The following is a 12,094-nucleotide window of genomic DNA, read 5'->3' on the forward strand; positions in this document are numbered from 1 at the left end:
GAATTTTTTTTTAACTTCATCCAATATCCATGTGTAAGTACAGTTTCTAAATGTTAGGTAAGCTAAATCAAACCTGATATTCCACTGGATCTGGGAAAAGCACATCTACAGTATGGAAACTACATCCCAGCCAAAAAGTGAGCTTCCATCGCTTTCCACCGCTGAGGTACTACACTTGTTCCACTCACCCCCCAAAAAAGTTGTAAAAACTTTGCAGAAAACTATATTTGTTTTCACTCCTTCCATACTTGAGAACAGCACATTTTCTTCTGAAACTAAATAGTTTCATACATTTTCTTAATATTTGCCACTCTTTAAACTAGAAGATCATGTGAATTCTGGTGTATTTGCCCAGCTTCTCATCCAAAAACGACTGACTGGTGTTGTCCAGACTCCTCTACACCAACTTCCAATCACCTCCATCACTTCCCCAGTATGAAAAAGACAATACAAAGTAGACACAGGATAGTGATAAAATATAATGTATTTTGGTTCTATGTTACATGATCTCTCTCTCCCACTTCCTACCCCAGCCCCCCAACACCGCATCCATACTAGCTTGTGTAAGGTTTACAAGGCATTAGAGGAATTTTTTAGTCTCTCTTTGTAACAGGGCACACTCACCCATCATGAGCGTCCTGTTGGCTGAGTGCATATGCCTGCACCTTCTCTCTCTCTCTCTCTCTCTGTGGTGGTCTTCGGTGACTCAGCCCTCCAGCAAAGTCACACACAGTCTGTCTGGGAGAGCAAAGCAAAAACCTTTCAGAGTACAAGTCCAACAGGGGTCTCTCTTAGTTTCTCTGTAACGTCTCCCTCAAGTCATCCCTGCTTTGGGATAAGAGCAGTTCCCCAGGGCTCCCTCCCTGGAGACAATGTCTTCGCCCTCTTAGGACCTTTGTTGCCATAGCTCTCCTGCTGGGCCACTGCAGTTCAGTTCCCCCTCTGGGGTGCCTCAATGCCCAGGCCACTTCCCCCAGTGGCTAATGGGGGGTAGGGGAGCCAGGGACCCTGTAGATATCAACTGTCTGCTGTGCCCTTTTATCTAAGTCACACCACTGATCCAATTCCCTAGGTACTTACCCGTGGCCCCATATCACGTACTTCACACTTACCTCAGGGCCTTGTCCTGATGGAGTCCCAGCAACCAGTTGAGGCTCATTCTCACTCTCCCCAACTTCTGGCAGCATCACCCTGTCTGATGTTCTGCAGCTCCTTCAGCTAGTCACACCCCATCCACACTCCTCCAGCTTTAGCAAGGAACTGGCCTTACTCTGGCCCTGCAGCTCTTCTTATACTGACCTTTTGGGCCCTGATTGGCTGTGTCCCACACAGCCACCGTAGGCAGCTTGGAGGACCCTCTCCACTGCCCTTTTCTGGGGCGGAGTGTGGCAGGGCCACGAGGCCTCCAGCAAGGGGCCTCAGAGGGTCTGGTATACCCCATCATACTCCTCCTCTATTTTCCCTTTATATAAGTTGCCTGTGTAGTAGCTTAATCCTTTATGAATTCATATGAAAGAAGTACCATGCAATCTCCTGTCAACTATAAAGATCACACAGGCCCACAACTTTAAAATAGTTAAATTTTAAATATACAGGTTTAATTAAACACCTATCAGCAGGTCATACAGGTGATGTGTGTGTGTGGGAGCATGTGGGGTCATGGCCCCCCTCTCCAATTTCTGCCAGGGTTTATATGCCCTGCCCTGAGCCCTGCTGCATACCATCAGAACTTTTCAATTGTGCTCTCCCACACCCACCTCCACTATAAACAATTATGTGTTGTCTCTGATAAAAAGGACTTTTACTTGGACACTTTGGCCAGATTCTAATCAAAGTTACACCAATGCAAAACTAGAATAACTATTAATTTCGGTGGTGTTAAATGGGCCATACATAGAGATGAGGACCTCTGAGTTTAGGGAAAGTGAAGAAAGGTTCCAAAAATTTAAGATTTTTCAGATGTTCATGTGATTTATACAAGCTCTGACCAGAAATTTAATAGTAAAATCCAAGCTATTCATTTAATTCTTTTCCAAGAAATGTTAAGGCTTTTTCTCATTATTGTATTAAAGAGGAGGCCTGTGGTCCATATTCGTTTGAGCACTCACAATTACATGCAGAATAAGCTACATTTGCATGTACAAAGAGAGATTCCAACTAGCCATTTCTTCATGGGTTTATTTGCACACACAGGTGTGGCAATTACATGAAAAAAATGTAGGCGTTTAATAGCACTCCTGTTTTGCATATAGACCTAAGCCCTCCTTTTTTAAAAAACTGGCCCTGAGATTGGAGAAAAAGCTCCTTTTTAGATCAACATCAAAGCATGTTCTGAGAGTGTAATCAATATGGTATCTCAGCTAGTGAGATGCCATACGGTTATGTGAACTCCAAGGAAGCGGGGATGTCAAGAAAATGAAATGAAACAGCTACCATTGGGGTATGGGCTAGCCACTGAGTGAAGTATGTGTTTGGAATACCACAGTTTGTTTTTAATCTCACTCTGGTCACCATCATAATGCTAGCTCCCAGAAACAAGTTACTGTTTGCTCAACATGTTTTTAAAATGGAGTTTGACACAGAATGGGACAGAAATGTTTTTTTTCCCATCAAAATCATTGGAATTTCCTTGTTCAACGGGGGAGTGTCTTATCAGTGAGAGCTATTTATTATGACTTCGTAAGTAGTCACCCTTCAAGAGCTGAGTAGTTATTTTTTCTAGCCAAGGTATTGCAGAGACCTATTGATAAACTTTGTCTCAGGGACCAACACTTTTCATTTAAAGCTGTAAAGCACTATGGCACTATATAAATAAGATTAATTAGAATGTTGCATTAGTATAGGATGATATTCTGGTCATATGTCTCCTTTGAGTGATTAATAGCTCTTCATCTCATCTCCTACCCTCGCCAGTGGAAGGCACAAAAACACTTCTCCTGTTTGTCTCCTTCCCTCCCTTTTGTTGCAGCTGGGAGGCAGAGACAGCCAGATCTCAGCATTGTTTTCTTCCGCTGGGGAAAAAAAGAGAATATATGTCTTGGGGGTCTCCTTCTCCACACGTGAGTATATTCAGTTCTCCCTGCATTTGCTCACATGTATCAAGGAATAAGGGGAGCTTTCTTTTGATCCCCACACTGCTTCTGTGCCTGATTCTCAGGCAGAGAAGCAGAGCATAGATCACAGCTGTAGATATGACACTCCATGCAAAGACCTGAAGAAAGAAGTGTTTGGCTCAAGGTCCACAGGATGAACCTCACTGATATCAAATACAATAATATTATGAAGTGGCCTTATTGTCTCTAATATTATCAGTGGACATGTTTTCTTTATATCACGTGACATTGATTTTGTACTTTTTGGAGGATAATATAAATTTGCTGCTAATTGATGTTTATTTTTACTGTAACAACAATCCTTGAGGTAATCCTAGTTTGTGATTATGCCTGCATGGATGCAAAGTGAGATGCGGCAAGCCTCTCATTTTATATCTGTAAAAATGGCCTAGTCACTTTCCCAATCCATGAACTCTGAGTGGAATGGAGCTGGAGCAGTGCACAAAAGGGTATCACAGACCCCTACAGAGGGGTGAATTTATTGATTTGACTACTGGAGGCTCTAGGCTCTCTAAAACATATTAACATATATTTTTAATCTCAGCAGCATTGAAATGATCAATTCATCAGGAGTTCAGCCAGCGAGCCACCCACAAAAGGTCTTTTCCACTCTTTCGTCTTCTAGTAAACCTATCCTCAGCCCTCTCCAAAATGCTCTCAAGCAGGTGTCATTTGCAGCATTCCTGGAAGGTCACCAAATTCAAGCTACATCAGACCAAAAGAGGAGAATAAGTTCTAGAGTCCCAGAGCTCGCATAGAGAATGCCCTGCCAGATGCCACCTTTCCTTTATAGGAAGGGGAATACAACTCATTTCAATGACTGCTCCAGCCTGCTTCCCTACACCCACCCCACACTTGTTATTGGAATCAGAATCCATACCACTTCCTGCTCATAAGAAAGTGGCTTCCACAACAAAAGTTAACTGAGTGAACACTGTAAATACTATAGCTTGGAAATCAGACACCATTTGCAAAGCAATGTTTTTTGGCATTCAAATTTACAACAATACTGTAAGGGAAATTTCTCAAAAAACCCTTGTTTTTCTATTTCTGTGGAACATTTCTGTAAGACAATTGTTTCTAATTCAGTGCTTATGGGAAGGGGAAAAGTGACCTCTTTTCTTTTCCTTCAGAAAAAAAGAGTAAGTAACGGAGTTAATTGTAGGGGATTTACTTAAGTCAAACTGGGAAACTGACAAATCAATGTCCAGTAGTTTTCTGATCAATTGCAATAACAGAAGCACCATGTTGTCATCTTGCCCCTATATATATATATATATATATATATATAGTGTAGCCAGAGACAGAAGCACTCTTCAAAGAGTATGAGAAGTGTGATGATCCAAACACAGCAAAAGCACAAATAGAGAAATTCAACTCTGCCCACCTAAACAGATTAAATGAGACAGTGGACGGTCTTCTCTTAACTCATTCCAGTCGTAAAACCCGGACAGTCCTCTGTAAGTGTGAAGTCACTGACCTGGTAAACCATTATTAGCCAAAAGTGATGATCAATGCTGTTGCTTCACATTAAGAATTGGGGGCCAAAGGGATGAGCATGGTTGGCAGAACTATTCACTGCTGTTCATTCAATGGGGACGATCCCAAAGGAGCTGGCGTGAGGCAACAGTTGTTTCCTTCCTCAAACATGGGAAACCATCAAAATGATGTGGCCAGGTATAATGCAATATCACTGCTTTCTGCAATTTAATGGACAGGGTCTTACTGGCCTGCCTCAACCTTATCTTTCAGGTCATCCTGCCAAAGGAACAGGCCAGCTTCAGACTGGAACAAAGTTATGACCAGGTTCTTGCCATTACTAGTCAAATTGAGGCTGGCTTCTAGCAGATTCCGGCTTCCAGCAGATTTAAAAAACTGTAACAGTGCTGTTAGAGCTATCCACTGCCTATGATGAGGTCTGAGCTATTGCTCAAGAGTTAACAAATGCTGTGTAGCACTACACAATTCCTGGCCACAATGTTAAGCAATCATATATATCATGTCCTTTTAAATGGATAATCAGTCTCACCCTCACTAAAGGTTTACTTCAAGAATCTGTGCTGGCTCTTTCACTGTTTAACATCTGCATTAGTGACTTACCTGACAAGTTAGTGTAAGTTCATTTATGCTGACAACATCACTGTTGCAGTATAACATAAAGATCTCACAATCAGTGACATCCTCTCCACTAACCTTAACATAATGGAATGTTTTTAATATTGGAAGCTCCATACCAACACCTTCAAAACTTTGGTAATAGTTTTCCACATAAACAATAAAATGGCTAAGGAACTATTCAACATCACTTTTTTTTTGATCAACAAGTCTGAAATGAGCCCTATACGAAGTACTTAGGTGAATCTTTGGGCAGAAGCTTGACTTTTAAAGCTCATCTGGAAAAGGCATGTGAAAAAGGGGGAAAAAACAACCACACACACACAATCAGAAAAAAGAAAAGTCACCTCTGAAAACCTGTGGGAACAATATGAGATGCTGAGGCACAAATTTCAAACAATGACTATCACTGGCATATTTAACCAGTGAATATTATGCACCAGTCTGGGTAGGTAGCTCACATACCAAATCTCTGATTGCAGCTTACTGCCACAATGAGATTCATAACTGGAACATTAAAATAACCAACCATTCAATGGTTGTCCATTCTGGCCCATGTACTCCCACCCAAAATTCAGAGAAAGAAAGTCACAAACAGCCTGTGAGTACAACCCAACCACAGCCAACTTGAACTTATCAATTCATGGGGACCACCACAACCTTCTGAAGTCCCACATGAGTCTTGCAAAAGGTTATTTAAATACATAATGATCAAGAGAAGGATGAACAAAAATGTAGGTCCTCTACTTAGCAGGAAAGGAGAGCTAATAACGGATTATATCAAAGAAGCTGAGGTATTTAATGCCTATTTTGCTTCAGTCTTCTCTAAAATGGGTAATGGTGACCAGATCACAACCCAATTAATATTAACAACAAGGGGAAAGGAACACAAATCAAAATAGGGAAAGGACAGGTTAAAGAATATTTAATTAAATTAGATGTATTAAAGTCATCAGAGTCTGATTAAATTAATCAGGGAATTTAAGAAAACAGTTGACATAATCTCCAAAACATTAGTAATTATCTTTGAGAACTCATGGAGGACTGGTGAGGACTCAGAGGGTTGGAGAAGGACAAACATACTACTTATCTTTAAAAGGGAGAACAAAGAGAACTCAGGAAATTATAGGCCAATCAACGCAACTTCAATACCTGGAAAGATACCAGATCAAATTATTAAACAATCAATGTGTAAGCACCTAGAAGACAATACAGTTATAAGGAATAGCTTGCACCATTTGTCAAGAATAAATCATGCCAAACCAACCTAGTTTCTTCCTTTGACAGGTTTCTTGATCTAATGAAAGGGGTGGAAGCTGCAAATATGATATATCTTGATTTTAGTAAGGCTTTTGACAGTCTCATAAGCTAGCTAGGGAGATGTGGTCTAAATGAAATTACTATAAAATAGGTACACCACTGCTTGCAAGGTTGTACTCAAAGAGTAGTTATCAGTGGTTTGCTGTCAGACTAGGAGTATGAATCTAGTGGGGTCTCACAGAGGTCAATCTTGGGTCTGGGGTTGATTTGGATAATGGAGTGGAGAGTATGCTTATAAAATTTGTGGATGACACCAAGTTGGGAGGGTTTGCAAGCACTTTGGAGGACAGGGTTAGAATTCAAAATGACCTTGACAAATTGGAGAATTGGTCTGAATTCAATAAGATGAAATTCAATAAAAAGAAGTACTACACTTAGGAAGAAAAAAATCAAATGCACAACTACAAAATTGGGAAGAGTTGGCTAATAGTAGTACTGCTGAAAAGGATCCAGGGGTTATACTGGATCATTAATTGCATATACGCCAACAATGTGATGCATTTCCAAAAAAAGGCTAATATTCTGGGATGTGTTGCAGAAGAGCCATATGTGACACACAAGAGGTAACTGTTCTACTTTACTTGGCCTAAGCTGGGTGCCAGTCTTTAGGAAAGATGTGATCAAACTGGAGAGAGAGTCCAGAGGAAAGTAGCAAAAATGATAAGATTTAGAAAACCTGATCTCTGAGGAAAGATAAAAAATCTGGGCATGTTTAGTCTTGAGAAAAGAAGACTGAGGGGGAACCTGATAACAGTCTTCAAATATGTTAGGGTCTGTTAAAATCAAGATGGTGATCAGTTGTTCTCCATGTCCACTGAAGGTAGGAAAAGAAGCAATGGGCTTAATCTGGGAGATGTCAGTTAGATATTAGGAAAAAATTTCTAGCGATAAGGGTTGTTAAATTCTGAAATAGGCATTCAAGGGAGGCTGTGGAATCCCTGTCACTGAAGGGTTTTAAGAACAAGTTAGACAAACATCTGTCAGGGATGCGCTAGGTTTACTTGGTCCTGCCTCAATGTAGGGTGCGGGACTCAATTATATCTTGAATGCCCTTCCAGCACTACATTTCTATGTTTCTATACACCTTTTTGGGATTGTCTGAAGCTCTTAAAACATCCTCATTCTATCCTGAGGCACACTGGAATGAATTCTGGGGAAATAAGTGTCCCAAACACACACTTGATTGCCAACTCTACAAAAGAACTGCTTACCTACTGTTCCTCACTGAAACGTTTCAGAACATTATCTGACAGATGCTGTCATCTCTTATTCCTCTGGAAGATGAAAGACAACACATGAAATTAATCTGGACACCAATCACAAATTATGGATCATATTGTAAATCAGTGCCTTGTTTGATCATTTGCTGTTCGCATCTCAGACTCACACCAAGCCTTTCCAAAGCTACTCACTGGCCCACTGATTCAGACTTAGTCATCTGAACATTACTAATTACATCTCTTGCCATACAAAAATAATAAGAAGATTTACATCAGCACAATTAGTTGTGAGACTATAGAGAAAGACGATAAAGCATAAAGCTAAAAAGAAAAAAGTTTGCATTCAGAATGGCCTTCCAACAAAATGCTGCCCTATACATGGTCACACAACTAAAATACTGAATGCATTTTCACTAAAGAAAATGTAGATTTTTTCAGAATTGATCTGGTCCAGCTAAGACAATTGGCTGAAAGTAAAATATTAGACTCATAGATATTAAGGTCAGAAGGGACCACTATGATCATCTAGTCAGACCTCCTGCACAATGCAGGCCACAGAATCTCACCCACCCACTCCTGCAATAAACCTCTCACCTATGTCTGAGCTATTGAAGTAATCAAATCATGGTTTAAAGTCTTCAAGGTGCAGAGAATCCTCCAGCAAGTGACCCGTGCCCGATGCTACACAGGAAGGTGGAAAACCCCCAGGGCCTCGTCCAATCTGCCCTAGAGGAAAATTCTTTCCCGACCCCAAATATGGCAATCAGCTGACCCCTGAGCATGTGGGCAACATTCACCAGCCAGATACCCAGGACAGAATTCTCTGTAGTAACTCAGATCCCACCCCATCTAACATTCCATCACAGGCCATTGGGCCTATTTACCATGAATATTTAAAGATCAATTAATTGCCAAAATCATGTTATCCCATCATACCATCTCCTCCATAAACTTATTGAGTTTAATCTTGAAGCCAGATAGGTCTTTTGTCCCCACTGCTTCCCTTGGAAGACTATTCCAGAACTTCACTCCTCTGATGGTTAGAAACCTTCGTCTAATTTCAAAGTCTAAACTTTCCAATGACCAGTTTATATCCACTTGTTCTTGTGTCCACATTGGTACTGAGCTTAAATAATTCCTCTCTCTCTGTGGTATTTATCCCTCTGATATATTTATAGACAGCAATCATATCTTTCCCTCAACCTTCTTTTGGTTAGGTAAACAAGCCAAGCTCCTTGAGTCTCTTTTCATAAGACAGGTTTTTCCATTCCTTGGATCATCCTAGTCGTCCATTATTATTTTGAAGTGAAGTTTCTACCCAGCAAAATAGAGAAACATTCACATAGTGGTTTGGTCAAGGACATACATGTTTTGTGTATCCAATGGTAACATTTTATGGATTTTGCCGTGAAGAGCAAGTGTTTACCAACACACAATTATTTCTTTCTGTGAAGTTTGATTTTGTTTTAGCCTTTACCCACCTTTTGGAGAAACAAGTATCTTTCTATTTTCATCATCTCCTTTTGGAATTTTCCTTCTGACAGTCCCAAATCCAGTGCAGTATATTCTAAGGACTCCTACCTGGACCTAACCTGTTACATGGACTGCTGCTCTAGCCATCTCCTGTTAAAAAAACAACAACAAAAAACATTGAACATATTAAGCTTTTATTAGACCAACAGCCCTTGGATTTTTTTTTATATAAATTCTGGTCTGTGGAAGAAGCTGAGGAAGAAAGGGCAGTGGGCTCTGACACATCATGATAAATAATTTAATTCCTGGGGCCTGAGTCTTCTCTCCTACCACTGACAATCAGCAACAATTCCACTGAAGTCAAAGGACTTATATTGAGATAAGTGTGGTGTGCATAAGTGGAGTTTATAATGTGGAATTACTGGCTTATTATTATTATAAGACTATTATTAGAGGGCTTTAAAGTAAATATTGCACCCATTGTCACATCTATGATTATCTGCCCTATAGGCAGGTGGCATATGTGTGTGTTTGGTGAAAGGAGCTCCTGAGACCACATATGGGCTTTGGAGACCAGAGTGGCTGAACTGGAGAAGCTAAGGGAGACAGAGTGGTACAGAGATGAGACTTTCCGGGACCCAGTAGAATGGTCCCACCCCCAGTCTGACAGCCTCTGTGCTGTTGAGGAGGATAAACATATCAGGGAAGGAGAATATACAACTGGAGCAGAGGGAAACTATCCCATAGTTGAGACCCTCCTTCCAGATGATGTTGTGGTATCCTCTCACACTGAGGATACCTCTCCGGGGGAGGGAACTCCAGTTATTAGGAAGATGATATAATCACCTGTGATCCCTTCCCTAATCTTCTATGATTCTATGATTAGTAATGGACAATTCAATTATTAGAAATATAGATAGCTGGGTTTTCAATGACTGGGAGAACCGCATGATGACTTGCTGGCCTGGTGCAATGGTTGCGGATCTCTGGAGACATCTAGATAGTCTTATGTATAGTGCTAGGGAGGAGCCGTGGTCTTGGTACATATAGGTACCAACGACATAGTAAAGGATCAGAGAGAGGTCCTGGAGGCCAAATTTAGGCTGCTAGGTAAGAGATTGAAGTCCAGGACATTTATCTCTGAAATGCTTCCAGTTCCACATGCAGGGTCTCATACACGGATGAGATTAACTGCAGAACTGCAGGGTCTCGATGCATGGATGAGACGATGGTGTAGGGAGGAGGGGTTTAGATTTATTAGGAACTGGGGAAACTTGGGAAAGGGTAATCCTATACAGGAAGGAAGGACTCCACCTACACCAAAATGGAACCAGATTGCTGGCACTTAAAATTAAAAAGGTCGTAGAGCAGTTTTTAAACTAAGGGCTGGGGGAAAGCTGACAGGTGTGGAGGAGCACGTGGTTTGGACAGAAACATCTCTTACGGGAGGATCTATTAATGGAGATTCTCTATGTCCTAGTAAGGAGGAGAGGATGGAGGATGATAAAATACAGGTAGGATCTGATGAGAAACAGTCAAATGAAAAAAAAAAGACCCATTCAATTGCATCATGTAACGGCAAACAGCTAAAAAGTGACAAGTTTTTAAAGTGCTTATATACCAATTCTAGAAGTCTGAATAATAAGATGGATGAACTACAGTGCTTCATATTAAATGAGGATATTGATATAATAGGCATCACAGAAACTTGGTGAAATGAGGATAATCAATGGGACACAGTAATACCAGGGTACAAAATATATCGGAAGGACAGAACACATATTGAGGTGTCCTTAGAGGAGGTTTTGGAACAAATTAATAAACTAAACAGTAATAAGTCACCAGGACCAGATGATATTCACCCAAGAGTTCTGAAGGAACTCAAATATGGAATTGCAGAACTACTAACTGTAGTCTGTAACCTATCATAGAATCATAGAATCATAGAATATCAGGGTTGGAAGGGACCCCAGAAGGTCATCTAGTCCAACCCCCTGCTCAAAGCAGGACCAATTCCCAGTTAAATCATCCCAGCCAGGGCTTTGTCAAGCCTGAACTTAAAAACCTCTAAGGAAGGAGATTCTACCACCTCCCTAGGTAACGCATTCCAGTGTTTCACTACCCTCTTAGTGAAAAAGTTTTTCCTAATATCCAATCTAAACCTCCCCCACTGTAACTTGAGACCATTACTCCTCGTTCTGTCATCTGATACCATTGAGAACAGTCTAGAGCCATCCTCTTTGGAACCCCCTTTCAGGTAGTTGAAAACAGCTATCAAATCCCCCCTCATTCTTCTCTTCTGCAGGCTAAACAATCCCAGCTCCCTCAGCCTCTCCTCATAACTCATATGTTCCAGACCCCTAATCATTTTTGTTGCCCTTCGCTGGACTCTCTCCAATTTATCCACATCCTTCTTGAAGTGTGGGGCCCAAAACTGGACACAGTACTCCAGATGAGGCCTCACCAATGTCGAATAGAGGGGAACGATCACGTCCCTCGATCTGCTCGCTATGCCCCTACTTATACATCCCAAAATGCCATTGGCCTTCTTGGCAACAAGGGCACACTGCTGACTCATATCCAGCTTCTCGTCCACTGTCACCCCTAGGTCCTTTTCCGCAGAACTGCTGCCTAGACATTCGGTCCCTAGTCTGTAGCTGTGCATTGGGTTCTTCCGTCCTAAGTGCAGGACCCTGCACTTATCCTTATTGAACCTCATCAGATTTCTTTTGGCCCAATCCTCCAATTTGTCTAGGTCCTTCTGTATCCTATCCCTCCCCTCCAGCGTATCTACCACTCCTCCCAGTTTAGTATCATCCGCAAATTTGCTGAGAGTGCAATCCACACCATCCT

At 41.3% G+C, this 12,094-nt stretch overlaps 1 long non-coding RNA gene across 1 annotated transcript; it reads right to left on the minus strand.

The window, feature by feature from the left end:
• Positions 1 to 4,054: 4,054 nt before the first annotated feature.
• Positions 4,055 to 9,384, minus strand: LOC142072006 (uncharacterized). Its single transcript, XR_012668288.1, has 3 exons — positions 9,250 to 9,384; positions 7,760 to 7,822; positions 4,055 to 6,380 (listed from the first exon to the last, which is right to left on the minus strand). It is a non-coding gene; the product is annotated as an uncharacterized LOC142072006 (long non-coding RNA).
• Positions 9,385 to 12,094: the final 2,710 nt, after the last annotated feature.

The sequence above is a fragment of the Caretta caretta genome, chromosome 5, assembly GCF_965140235.1.
Source record: "Caretta caretta isolate rCarCar2 chromosome 5, rCarCar1.hap1, whole genome shotgun sequence".
NCBI classification, from domain to species: domain Eukaryota; kingdom Metazoa; phylum Chordata; order Testudines; family Cheloniidae; genus Caretta; species Caretta caretta.